We start from the raw sequence: 12,023 nt of genomic DNA on the forward strand, positions 1-12,023 counted from the left end.
TGGGAGTGTTTCTGTCGGCCCGAAAGCAAAGCCTGTCCCCGAGAGCAGCCCCCAGCAACCCCCAGTAAACGCTGCGCTTCTGTTTCTAGTGAACTTCCTGCCCGGAACCCCTCGTGGTGGGCTCTCCCGCTCCGTGGCCGCCTCCCCGCGGCACAGCCGTTTTGAAGTTCTTGTATGCGGAGTGTGTCATTATGGGCCCAGGGACCCCTGCCCTTGCCATCGACCCCGCCTGGGCTCAGGCTGCTGCTGGCTATGTCAAAGCCACGAAAGGGGTGCTGGGGCTTGGGTCCCGTCACTGAGCCCTCTGCTCCAGGAAGCCAGCGGGATCCCAGTCAGAACCACGGATGCGCTCGGAGGTCAGGATCCCGAGCAGATGCCCAGGGTAGCGGGAGCGTCCCCGAGAGCCACACCGGCCAGGCGTCGGCCACAGATTGCAGGACCCCGGCGCTCACCCACACTGTTGCCACGCCGGGGAGAGGCGGTCTGTGGGGACGGCGCCGGATGCTGGAGTTTGTCGTCCTGCTCTTTCTCTGCTGAAAGCTACACTCAGACCAGCGACGGGGAGAGTGCACGCACGTGTCAGGGTGTGCTCGTGTGGCGCTGCGCACCTTCGTGTTCACGCACGCGGGTCCTCCTGTGGGCATGAGCACATTTATGTCAGTGTGTGTGCACGTGTGTGTCAGCACGTGTGCGCATGCATGAGCACACCTGTCCTGCACTCCGCCTCACTCGCGGGCCTGGCCTTCCAGGAGGTGGGCGTCTCCTACGTGTGCACGCGGGATCACGGGCAGGCTTCGGGAAGCCCCCGTGGCACATGTGTCCTGTCTGACTTTCTGGACGCACCATTGTGTGGGGGGCAGGTCCTGGTGGCCCCGGGCAGGGGGCTGTGGCTGCGCAGGCTCTGGTTTTGTCTGACGTTTGCAGGTTCTGAAGTTATTTTCGCGGAGCAGAGGGGTCTCTGAGGGAAGGTCATTTCTCAGAGATGTGAGTGGCTGTGGTAGTCACGGCTCTGGGTTGACCAGGAGGTCCCCGCTGTCTAAACTCGGGGTGCCCTGGGCTAGCACCTCCCGGCCCCGCCCCGCAGCAGCCTGGTTCGGGGTCTGCTGAGCTGGGGGGCACACAGGCCCCCACCACGGGGCAGCCTGTACCCAGGGGTGTCTGGAGAAGCGAGTTCTGGGCGGGAGGCAGAGAGGTCGCTCATCATCATTTCCCAAAAAGGTGTAAGACCGTACCTCGCGGTGGCTTGAGCGACACACCAGGAGCAGGACTGCGGCCTCGTTGCCGACACACTTCCCACTGCTGGCGACCCGGCCTCTGGCCCCCTCACTCCGCGGGGCCCCCGTGTCGGGCCCCATCGCCTCTGGTGCTCCTGTGGTCAGACGAGGCTGCCAGGACCAGCGCCCCTGCCACCCCCATGGAGGCTTTGCTCCTTGAGATCTGGGGCGTGTTGGGCTGGAGGGACAGGTGAGCAGGACCGACCCAGACCAGAAGTAGCCTCGGCGCCAGCCTCGTGGCCCAGCTCCCTGCCCCGCAGAGAGGTCCCCAGGCTCCCTGGGAGGGCTCTCCTGGCTGCGTGTTATGCGGTCAAGCTTCCCTCCGAACCGGCCCCCAGTTCCTGCCCACTGGTTTCTCTTGGGCCTGGCCCAGCTGCCCCGTGGGAGGCACAGCCCGGCCACCGCAGGTGCCATGCACGGTGCACGTGGGAGGCGGCTCAGCCCATCCTGCTGGGGTGGCTTCCCCAGGGAGGCGTGTGATTCTGGGGACAGGGGAGCCTCTGCTGTTCCCCCAACCAAGGAGGGTATCGGGATCTGAGAAGGCCACGTGGGGGTCCTTGGACCCAAATGGGCCTGGAGATCTCCTGCGCTGGACCGTTGAGACCCTGAGGGAGAGGCAGGGAAGGGGGGTGCTGAGCCATCCTCGGAAGAGATCCCCTCCGGCACCCTGTCCACGTGCCCCTCACCCGCTCCTCGCCTTCCACTCTGGTCCTCCGGCCACTGAGGGGCAGACTCTGGATGCTGCCATCCTTCCCGACCTGGACGGAGCGTGCCAGCCGGGGTCCCCGGAGCAGACAGGCCAGCAGGTCAGGTGTCACGAGGACCTGTGAGATTGATGGCCCGGCCACTAAAGCAGGAGGTTGGGGGCCAGGAGCCTTCCGCTGGCTACCGAGGGCCTGCCTTGGGTGGCAGTGTGGTCAGAGCTTGGGACCACGTAGACGGACTCCTGGCTGGTGGCCTGGCCTGCTGGGGGCCCCTGTGCCTGCTCTGCACCCCTCCCCTCCTCCCAGCAGGCAGCGGGGCTCTGGGAGGCCAGCCTTAGCTTTATGAGCACCTTCGTGGGTTCCATTGGTGCCGTGGCGACCAGGGGTCCTCACGAGGGTCTGAGCCAAGAGAGGGGGCCGTGCTTTTCTGTGTGGCCTGGGCCAGTGGTCGAGGCGGGCAGCAGAGCAGGTTCTGGCCCCCGGGGAGGTAGGTGCCTCCCGCTTGTGCTGTGACCAGGGAACCCACAGGCATAACCTCGGCACATCCCAAGTGGGAGAGCAAAACAATGACGGGGGAGCTGTGAGGACCTGTGTCGGGTGACGGGGTTCAGGGGGTCACGTGTGCCCAGGAGGGGGCACCCAGGACTCTGTGTTCTAGGGAGCGCGGGGGGACAGGCGGGACGTGGAGGGACAGTGGTTCCAGCGCCTGCCTCCTGCCTCCGTTGTCTGGGGTAGCGGCGCCTGCGTGAAGCTCCTACAGGTCGGCCCTGCTTGTGCTGGACACATAGCGGTGGCCACGGCGTCCAGGAGCATCGAGGCACCCACACGTCTTGCACCGAAACACGGGCTAGAACCCTTAGGCATGACCCAAAACAAACGCCAGGGACCCAATTGGGACTGAAAGGGAACCCAGGCCCTGCCTGAGCCCACGACCACGTCTGCGCAGTAGGGGAGGACGGCGTTCGCTTCCTGCAGACCAAGGCGAGGGGCTTGTTAATGGCATTCACAGGAGTCAGTGAGGGCCCGGCTCAGACTGGACGGGGGCGTTAGGGAGGTCACCCTGAGAGTGACACTGGGACAGGTGCAGAAGGCAAGAAAGGGGTGCTATTGGGGGTAGGGGACGCGGCTCCAAGCCCAGGGAAGAGCCCAAGGAAGGCTGAGAATGCGAAGTCCAGACCCCCCGTGTGCCTGCGGGCTGCGCTGTGGGGTGCACACGTCTGTGCGTGCTGCGGGGTCGCGCGTGGCGTCACGTGTGGCGTGTGCGTGTCAGGGCACGGTGGTGTCTGCACATGCGGAGCCCGCGTGAACCGTGCCCGTTCCGCCCCAGGACACGGGAAGCGCCACGTTTGCCGGGAGCCTGGGTTTGGTTGCGGGTTTGAACTGATGAGACCCCCAGGAGCTGAGAAGGTTCGCACTCGCCTCCTGCGCGCACTGCAGAGCGGGGGAGGGAACACGCGGGGTCCGCGAACGGGGGTGTGTGAGCCAAGGCCTGCCAGGGGAGGGGCCGGGGCGAAGCTGCCCCGCGGCCCCCACGTGGTCTCTCCCCGGGACCCTCACCCGCCCCGCCTGCCCCGCGGCTCCTGTGACTGTGGGGAAGTGGGTGCCCCGCGCAGGGCCCGGGAGTGATGCTCCACGCACCCCGTCCTCACGCCTGTGCCGTAACCCGGATGCACGTGCCCGCCGGGGGGTTCGGCCCTTGGCGCCTCCCGGCTTCTCTGGGGCACTTGCGGGCGTGATGCGGGGAGCTTCCCGGAGCCCTTTGAGGAGCAGGGACCCAGTGTCCCTGCAGGCCTCGCGCTCGGCCCCCGCACTCTCGAGACCCTTGGCTGGATCTGTTTAGGTTCAGACTTCTCTCAGAACCTCGAGAGTCGCTTGTTTACGTTTCACAAATTCCGATGGCTGTTGAATTTGGGGCTTCCCCACATGGTCATGGTGACATTTCCGTCCTGGGAACCCCTGCAGGGTGGGGGCTGTGCTCCGCCCTGGCCAGTGCAGGTGGCCCTGGGACTGACCCCCGTCCTCATGTCTTGCTCCTTCCACGAGATAGGTTCTCTACCTCTGTGGTCCCATCTCTTAGGATTTCTTCCTTCGTGTCACTGGTTCGCCTCCCCGTCCGAAGGTCCGCGCCTGCCCTCGATCTGAACCACCCCCCCCTTCTGTTGGTTCTCGCTTGCATCTGAGTGTCGCTTTGGGGACGATCTGGGAATCACGTGGCAGCGCAGGTCCCTGCCCCAGTCCCGGTGTGCTGGTCTTGCTGTCCATGGGGAATGCTCTCTGTGGGCCCCCGGGGGTCTCACTTACCAGGGAAGCCCCTCCTGGCCCCCCGCATCCTGAGAAAGGAGCGGCCAGCCTGTGGAGAGCATCTGAAATCTGCCCTCGTGCGGCAAAGTTCCCAGGACCCTCAGGGCTCCGCCTCCCGAGGCTGTGATCCGTCTCTCGCCCATTCCCTCCACCCACCGCCTGGCCAGAAGCGGCCGCTGCTCCCTCCCAGCCCCTCCCCTCAACCCCGGTGGCCCGGAGCGCCTGGAGGCCCCGGAAGCCCGCGGCCCACAGGTCGTCACCCTGCAGCGAGAGCAGAGCGGTTCTCTGGGAATGTGGGATCTTGTTCCGTCCTTAAGAGAAAATTGTAGAAAGATTCTCGGAGGATTTCGGGCACATAAAAGCGTCACCTGGTCACCGCAGCAAAGGTCTGCTTTTCCTGCAGACTTTTCCTGTGTTTCCCCGGCAGTGAGGGCCTCCTGGTGGGGGTCTCCTTCCTGCCTGGGATGGGTCTCCTCCTGAGTCCGCGTCCATCTGTAAACAAAGCCCGTGCCCATCCCTGGAGGCGGCCACGGCCACAGCCACGCTGGGGTCGGGACGGATGCCTCTCCTGGGTCCTCTGCCGTGTGGGCTGTGCACGCTCAAGAGTGTTGGTGCAGTTGTGTCTCTACTGTGGGCTGGACGGACGCAGGATTCCCCTGGGACCCTGGAGGGTCCTCCACACGCCTCCTGCCCCCAGAGGTGGGCCACCCGGGGCCCCCTTGCCATGCAGCTGCGGGAGGAGCCCATGCACGCCTGTCTGTCCCTCCTCCCATCTCGTAGATGGATTTGTGTGGCAGGAGCTGGAGACGGGTCGTCCCGGAAGCAGGGGGCAAGCGGCCCTTGCCCCCCCAACGGTCCCGAGTGAATGGCTGGTCGAGGCCCCTGCACTCCTTCCAGGTGGTGGCCTGGGTCACGATCCTCGTCATGGCCATCGCCAGCTTCGGCGTCTTCATCCCCTTCCTGCCGCGGGACTGGAAGTACGTCGCCTACGGTGTATCCTTTACTGTGTCCCAGGGGGGCTCCTGGGGCCCTCCACCAGAGCGGGCTCGGGCCACACACGCCCTCCGGGCCTCCCTGCAACTCCGTCGTCTGCACCCAGTCACCCACAGGTGCAGCATCTTGCCCTCTGACCCCGCCCCGCCTCACCCCAGATAGCCCCCACGGCCACAGCACCGACGGATCCCTACGTGTGTTCCTGTGTGGCTCGCGGGAGCGGGGTCCCAGCTAAAAGCAAGACTTGCCCGCCGTCTGTTCAGGGAGAATGCTCCTGGCGGCGAGGGGCAGAGGGACCCTGGAGTGGGGCGGAGAGCCCTGAGGACAGGAAGGAGTCACACGGCCAGGACAGACGTGCAAACACAAATGGGCGCGGTCCCGTGTCAGCCACGGGTGGGGTCGCACAAGCAGATGCTTGGGGAGAAGGCTTTCTCTCGCATTCGAGCCGCCCACCTGGCTCGGGGACCGAAGCCTGTCTCCCGGGGACGTCCGCATGTCCCCTGTGGGCTGGATCCCGGCGGCTGGGTGGGAGAGGCACGCCGGGGACCCAAGGGGGTGTTTTCGGGGGACACTCATGGTGACAGTGGTTCGTCTTCAGCTGCTTGTCCCCCTGCTTTCTTGTTTGGCCACTTCTTGTGGCCTAAGAGCCTGGCGGTGGGCGGTGGCCGGACCCGCAGACAGGGAGGCTGCCGGCCGCTAGGACCCACCACACAGGCCACGGTGGAGGCCGCCAGTCCCATGGCGGCCCTGAGAGGAGGCTGCCGATGTGTCACCAGAGCTGCTCCGGGCTGGGTGGGCAGACGCTGGGGACGTGGACGCACACGGGGCTGTCACACAGGCGCTGCGGGGGAGAGTCTGGGAGCTGCCAGTGCTGTGCTCTCCCTACCCCCCGCCACCACCCCCGGCCACCAGCATCATTGGCCTTGACCCCTCCTCACACCTCGCTCAGTGGTCTGCGGATCCCAGTGCCGCCCGTGTCTCCGTGTCGGGGGCCCTGACCGGGCTGACCTCCGCCTGCGGGGCCCCCAGCGTGTCTGGTCCACAGGAGCGGAGCGGGGAACACGGGCCCCACCCCAGGCCTGCAGTAGGGCCTGCGCTCTGGCCACCGGGGGGCGCCGCGGTCCTTCGTGTCTGCAGGGACGGGCCGGGCCCCACGGCGGAGGCTGGGCGGGGTCGCGGCTTCCGGAAGACGGCCCGGCCCGCAGCGGGCCTTGGCTGACCCTGGGGGTCTGAGCTGCCCCCACACCGCGGAGGGAAGCAGCGCCACCCGTAGGGTCCGCTGTGCAGAGGGCGCGGCGTTGGAGGGCACTCGACGCGGTCCGGGGGCCTGTGTCGTGGCCGGGGACCCTGCCGTGACATCCCGCTCTGAGTCCAGTGCCGGCGTGAGGCGGACGTGCCTGGGGCAGCGGGGGCTCAGGGGTGCGCCTCACTTCCTGCAGCAGAACCGGAAGGACGGGAGGGCGTGTGTCCGGGCTGGCGCCGCCACCGCTTTACCAAACACAGACTGTTGCTAGGGGACTGAGGCCTCCGGGCCAGGGCCTCCCGCTCGCCAACAGTGGGACCTCCTACCCCACTCTCATGTCCTGTCACTCAGGGGAGCCCCAGACACTCAGGCGATGGCACTTGAAAGTGAGCGTGGCGGCTTGGCGTGGCACTGCCCGTGACACTCTCGGTGCTCAGCCCGTGCTCGCTGACACCGGGAGTGAGGAGCTGACCCAGCCAGTGGCCAGGCAGAGTGGGGTCGCCTTCTGCTGGTCCGCGTCGTTCCCGTGACTTACCCGGGGTCACCGGCTTGAGCGCTGGGCGGCAGTAGGTCAGACAAGCTGGTGGGCTGTGTTCTTGCTTGGAAAGCCTCGTGCTCAGGGGGCTGTTGGGGGGACTTGGCCTACCGCAAGGGGGGGCTGGAAGCCGCACCTCCTGGCTCCCGGTGGACACCTTCTGGGGGCACCTGCGGGGTTGGGACATCTGGGGGAATCGGCGGCAGGCAGCTCCGTGGGGCTGGCCCAGTGGCTCGGGTCAGGGGCCTCGGGCACCTGCACTTTGAGGGTCCGAGTACGAGCCGTGCTGTCCCCACGCTGTGTCCCCGGCGGTGGTCTCGTGCGAGCCCTGTGTAGCTGTGGGGGCAAAGGACTCTGAGCACACATCCCAGCCCTGGCCTTGCCTGCTGCCCTCCTGCGCTCCCTCCCCGGGACCTTGCCCGCCCGTTTCTGGGGCAGGCGGAGGAAGGGGCCCGCACCTGGGCCAGCAGCTGGACGCCCCTGCAGCGTCGGACTGCCCTGCGCCCGCTGCTCCGGACAGCCCCCTGTTGCCCTGGTGACCCCACGAACATGCCCAGGGTCCGGCCAGCGCCTCGGGCTTCAGGGGGCAGGGGCAGGGGCAGGCCCGCCAGCACCGTGCTATTGTCTCCAGCTGTGACCGTGAAGTCCGGCCCCGCCACCGCCCCCGCAACCCCCGCCCGCGCTGATTCACGCCCTGCACGGAACAGGCCGTGGTCGGCTCAGCCTTGGAGCAGGGGAGGCCCACGCCCTAGCCAGCCCTGCAGGGTCTGGTGGCTACATGAAGTGTCCCAGTGTCACTGCCTCCTCTCCACGGCCCTGAGGGATCTGGTCAGTCCCTTCCCTACTGGGGGAAGTTCTCAGTCGCCCCTCTACCTGCCCCCGGCCTGGGAACTAGCTTCCTGGTCTGACCGTCGCCCTCCGCTCGTCCTTACCCATCCTCCTGACAGCGATGCTCGCCCAGCAGGCCTGGCTCCCCTTCGCCCCCGTGTCCACAGCGGGCACCAAGTCCTATGTCTACACTGGTGCTGAGGCTAGAAGAAAAGGGGCAATGAGCAGGTCTGGCCAGAAGCAGCCTCCCGCCCGCGGTTGCGGTGCAGCGGCCTTCACGGACGCAGGCCCACGCAGGCCGAGCGCCGTTGCCAGCTGGGTGGCCGACCCCAGATCACAAGAGGGGCAGAGCCTGAGAAGGAGCCCACGGGGGCTTCCCGCAGGACAGAGCTATGACCTCAGCCCCCTGCCCAGAGCCCCCGCTCCTCCCCTCCAAATCACGGCAGAGCCGGGTGCCCACGGCCGGCCATTTCCCGCACCACACCTTGGAGCCCGGCCTGGAGCCCTGAGCCCAGCGCCGGCCAGGGAAGCAGGGCAGGGCGGACAGGGAGGCGGCCTCCCCCGCTTCTGTTTGGTTTCCATGGGGACAGTGTGTTGGTCCCGAGGTGGAGGAGGAGGAGAGGAGGAGATCCCGGGCCTGGTTTCACCCTGGGCGCCATGGAGGGAGTGGGCGCTGGAGAGCCCGAGGGGCTGGGCGGGGAAGCCGAGAGCAGACGGAGGCGGACAGGGCAGCCCCGCGCCCCACGGGGACTGGGTGTGGGAGCCCTCCCTCCCCACCCTTGTTTCTGGGTGCTCTCCCAGCTGCCTGAAAAGCCTCCTCACCCAGCATGCCCCCCCCACCCCCCGCTGCGTTGCACGTTCATGTCACGGTGGAGGGGGGGTACCCCCAGGGCCCGCTTCTGCCGGAAAGCCGCTCTCCGGTGCGGGCGTCCGTCGTGGAGGAAGGAACGGGGGCTCCGTCGACCGCGGGGGTGTGAGCTGAGCCGGCGCCGGCACCCGGCCCTCAGCCCGGCACCCGGCTCCCGCGGCGCTGGCCAGTGGCTGCCCTGGGTGGGGACCAGGCCCGGCCGCGCGTTCCTTGACGCCCCTGCCCCAGGCGACCGGCGGGCTCTTCCTTCTGCACTTCTCCGTCCACCTGCTCGCGGTTTCCATCGACCCGGCCGAGCCCAACGTCCGGCGCAAGAAGAACTACTCGGAGCGCGTGCCGACCTTCGACCGGTCCAAACACGCACATGTGATCCAGGACCAGTACTGCCACCTGTGTGAGGTCACCGTGTGCGTGCCCGGGTGTGGGCGCGGGCGGGGCCGAGGGTCGCCTGCCCAGCGCGGCGGCCGGCCTGCGGAGGACACGCCTGTTCCCAGGCTGCTGGCCGGCGCTGCTGTCCTTGAACGAGGAGCAGTGGCTCTCAGACGCGTGGGGCCCCTCGCCGATCAGATCTCTGCCCGGGCTAGTCGTGGCTTCCGTGGGCAGCCTGGGTGGGAGGCCCGTGGCTCACGGTGGGGTCCGAAACCAACCTCCAAGCTCGAGTCCTGGCACCTGTAGCAGGTGTGGCCAGGGGACGCCACCCCTCTGGGGCCCGGTCCTCCGTGCTCCCTGCCTCTCCCCTGCAGGCGGACGGGGCGTGGACCCCACCTTCCTCCCGCAGGCTGATGCTCCCGCCTTCCCCCTCTCAGGAGCCCGAAGGCCAAGCACTGCAGCGCGTGCAACAAGTGCGTCTCGGGCTTCGACCACCACTGCAAGTGGCTCAACAACTGTGTCGGGGGCAGGAACTACTGGTGAGCAGCCGCGGGGGCTTGCGGGGGGCGGGCGGGGCCCCAGGAAAGCCCTCCTGCAGGCTGGGGGGCCTCACGGGGCGAGCACGCGGGCTGCAGGCCGCAGGGGCTCACGGGCTGCCCCTCTGTCCCCCACTGGGGCACGTGAGAGGTCCCAGCCCTGCGGAGGGGCAGGGGCGGAGCTGTGGGGTTTCGAGCTGCTGGCCTGGGCGCGGCTGCCTCCTCCCAGGGAGTCCGTCCGAGCACAGAGCACGGGACCGGGCTACCCTGGGAGCAAGCGTCCAGGCCGGGGCGGGCTCGGGGCCGGGGCGGGCTCAGGGCCGGGGCCTGTGAGCGTCAGCAGGAGCCCGCGGCTGGAGCCTGGGCTCTGCGGGGCCAGGAGAGGAGCGGCGCCCCTCGCACACTGCCCTGTGCTGGCTGGTGATGCAGCCGCCGAGGGGGTCCCCTGCGCACCCACCATCCCCCCTGCCGACGGGCCATGCGCACCCGTCCCGGGGCGGGAAGACCACGTGAGAAGTGCGCGGCTGGCTCAGGCCGGAAGAGCACTGCTGCTTTGAGCAGACGGAACTGTAGAGCTCTCCTAATTAGAGAAGCCCAATCAGCATTCGGTGACTAGGGGTGCCTGGGAGCCCCCGTCCCGCCTCCTCCCTGCAGAGGAGGAGCCCCGGGCCCTCCAGGGTAGGGCAGGCGCCCTGCTCACACTAGCAGGGCTCTCTTCTTGCCCTGGACACACGTCCTTAAGGCCTTGCGGCCGTGAGCTGGTCCCCTTGAGTTTCGGCCGTCGGGAGAGGGGAGGCCCTGCCACGGAGGAGGACCGAGGGGGCCAGGCCCCACAGCACACAGGCTGGGGCTCAGAGGTCCTGACAGGGCCCGGGTGCGACAGGCTGAGGGGGTTCCCCATGGGGCGAGAAGCCCCTTGGCCACGGGGGAGCTGCGGAGCGGACAGTGTTGGCCTGGGGTGGAGGGCGAGCGGGTGCCCAGCGCACAACAAGGAGAGGCTGCCTCCCGGCGAAGGAGCGTGGCGGTGAGGGGAGAGGTGGGGGGAGCACGGGGCCACTGTCCATCTGCCTCTGCCCCAGAGTCCCTCCTATCCCTTGGTTTGTCAAAAAAAAGAGGGCAAAGCATAACAAACCAGCAAAGCAGGTCCTCATGGAGAAAGTGCTGGGTTGGGGGCCGGGGCGCTGCAGACGCGGGAGTCAGGCAAGGAAGCCGTGTGTCGTGTCCCGAACGCTGGCGGGACGGGCTCTGGCCCCCAGCCCCAGCTTGCCAGCTGACGGCCCAATAGGACGGCCCAGGGGCTTCCTGTGTGGGGCAAACCCACCGCCTGCCGGGGCTCCCTGGAGACCAGAAACAGGTATGGGGCCGGGCCTGTGTCCCCTGCAGCTTAGGGACACCCAGGAGGCTGGGCCTGTGTGGGACTGCACAGGAGACGCCCCTCAGGGAACTTAGTGAGGGGCCACAATGCGACGGCATCTCCCCTGGACCCCTGGACCATGCTCCACATCTACCCGACCCTGTGGGAGGGCTCACGTTTTAGCGCTCCACCTGAAGACGTGTGTAAAAAGCCCTCCGGAAGTTCTGGAAAAGCATCATGGGATCAACGGAATTTCAGCTGAAGAAAACATTGAGGCTGAAAACGTTGAAGGGGTGTTTTTCTTTGAGGTCACGAGAGCAGAAAGCCCTCGGGAAGACTGTGGGAGCAAATTCCAAGAATGCCGACCACAGTTTATTTTCTGGATGGACAGATCGTTCTCGGGGTCTTTTGAGCACAGGCAAGGGGGCAGGAGTGATTTCAGTCTGATGGCAAAGCACAAAGCCAGGCCCAGGGAGGGCGTGAGGAGCTCAGCCACCACGACCCAGACCCGGCCAGGCACCTGTCACCGCCCCCCCGCCCCCAGCCTCCCGAACCAACGCGGCTTCGATGGCCTTGATGGAGGACAGCGCTAGGACCCCACCGTGTGTCCACACCCAGTTCCGTTCAGCAGCAACTGTCGCGACCCCAACTCCAGGCTGCGGCCACGAGGCTCACTTTCCGCGGTTCTGTGACTGCCGGGAGTGGCAGCCGTGCTGTGGTGGGATCCGGTGCCCGCCCCACCGGGCCCAGAGCCTCTGTGTCCCTGCCGTAAGCCAGGTGGCCCCTCCTCTCTCTGCCTTGCGGGGGTTCAAGGGGGCACGTGTGAGGATCCCAAGGCACAGGAAACGGAGGTGCCGTCAGGACGGCCGCACACCGGCGGTGTCCCCCGGAGAGCTCCCACGAGGCTCAGGGGCAGGAGGCGGAAGGAGGCAGGGTCCCGGGTTCAGGGCCAGGCCAGCCCGCACCGCTCGCCGTGCTTCCTGGCTGCGGGTCCCCCGGCCCTGAGCCCGGCACTGAC

Source organism: Martes martes, assembly GCF_963455335.1.
Source record: "Martes martes genome assembly, chromosome: 5".
NCBI lineage: Eukaryota > Metazoa > Chordata > Mammalia > Carnivora > Mustelidae > Martes > Martes martes.